Below are 1898 nucleotides of genomic sequence, written 5' to 3' on the forward strand. Positions count from 1 at the left end.
TCAATGATCTTGCAGGAGGGTTGTGCAATGAGAGAAGAAGAAGAAATAAAAAATAAAATGGTCTAGGAAATCACTGGATATGTCCAAAAATGTGAGTCTCATTCTCTATGAAAAGATGGGTAGCATTCTTCATCACTCATCTTCTGAAATCATATCTGGGGATTGTAGATAATGTTCTTCAGGATTTTAATCACTATTACTCAGTTATTTTTCTTCTGAAATTGAATTTTTTAATTTGTTTATTACCTGTTTCTTTAACTAGGCATAAAATGAGACTGGCAATTTTACACAGCACTCCTTCACTTAAACTTAACTCAGTTGTATTTCATAGTATCACCTCTGGAATGTCAAGGTCATCTTCTAGAACTAAAGAGGAAAAACAAACTATCCTCCTTCCTCCCTCATTTCCTCTCTCCCTTTCTTTCTTTTTTCCCTTTCTTTCCACCCTTACCTGTGAGTATTTTGACCAAAGAAATATAAATTTTAATCAATGAAACCTTGCAAGATCACTTGGGTTTACAGGTACTAAATCTTTCTTTGATCCCTGATTTGCTCAACATCAATATTAAGCAATTGTTTCTATTTTGACTAGAAACCCTGAGGGTCTTCTCCCCTGTGACTTTTTTTTAACTATTCAAGAGGTGATTTTTTTTGCTTCATTATTTTTTAGCTATCTTAATCACTGAATGGGTGCTGCCTCAGTCATAATGAAAACTGCAAAAGACTTAAGCTTAAAAACCAAATTATCCCAAGGTATCCAAGGACCTCTCTAATTGCCCTAATCCATATCTGACCACAGAATGCAGATAACTTTGGAAGAGAAAGTGAGACTGGGGACATTGTACAGTGCTCTCTGACTTAAATACAAGTCATTTCCATATCATAGCATCACCTCCCTGATGTCATGGTCCTCTTCAAGAATGAAGGTCAAATGGACATGCTCCTGAGCTCAGGGAAGGGAGTCCATGCTGAGGGATGCCCAAGAAGTTCCAGGGCAAGAACACCAAGTTGGCCTCTGCCCAAGCAAGGAAGTCCGAGGCCAAAGCTGCAGCTGATGCCAAGTGACAGCAGGAACTAGAGGATGCATATTGGAAGGATGATGACAAACATGTCATGAAGAAGGAGCAGAGGAAGGAGGAGGAGGAGGAGAAATGCAGTCTAGAGCAGCTAGAAAGGAAGAAAAAGTATTGAAGAGGCTGCTAGAAGACTCCAAGCTGAAGGGGAAGTCACCCAAGCCCCTGACCCCAGGCAAAGTGACCTGGGCCCAGATAGAGGAGACATTCTGATGAGAAAGAGAATGAGGAGACAGTGGATAAGCCAAAAAGTCACCGTGAAGTACCCTTGGAAGAGAAGGTCAACCACTGGGTGTCCTGTGAGGGGAGCGTGGAAGCCAGAAAAATAGAAGATGCCATAGTTATGCTCAGTGTTAATGATTACTCTGACCGCCACCCTGAGCACTGTATAAAAATCTATTTTACTGCCTTTGAGGAGTTGCACCTGCTCAGACTGAAGAAGAAGAATCCCAACATGTGTCTGTTCCAGCTGAAACAGCTGCTGGAGAAGGAGTGGATGAGGTTCCTAGCAGATCCTGGCTTACAATGCCCAGAAATAGAACTTGGGGGATAGATCAGGCAGGGAAGAGAGGGCCCCCAGTCTAGTCTGGAGCACTAGGGTGCAGGCCTTCCCATTCAGGGAAGAACAGCCCATATAGAACCAGTGCATTTTGGTAAAACTCATTTCCTTCCCCCATTCTTAGCACTACTGATTAAAAGAGAAGTCACCACCAAAAAAAATATAGAATGAAGGAAAACCAAAAATAGTTATAATTTTTTAGTAAACATTCATACCTTTCATTTAAGTTTTATTGGAACATAGGCAAAATATCTTGTAATATTTTC

At 40.9% G+C, this 1898-nt stretch overlaps 1 pseudogene; it reads left to right on the top strand.

Moving 5' to 3' along the window:
• Window positions 1-975: 975 nt before the first annotated feature.
• Window positions 976-1626, top strand: LOC141519273 (coiled-coil domain-containing protein 124 pseudogene; annotated as a pseudogene).
• Window positions 1627-1898: the final 272 nt, after the last annotated feature.

Source organism: Macrotis lagotis, chromosome 3, assembly GCF_037893015.1.
Source record: "Macrotis lagotis isolate mMagLag1 chromosome 3, bilby.v1.9.chrom.fasta, whole genome shotgun sequence".
In the NCBI taxonomy this organism is placed as follows: domain Eukaryota; kingdom Metazoa; phylum Chordata; class Mammalia; order Peramelemorphia; family Peramelidae; genus Macrotis; species Macrotis lagotis.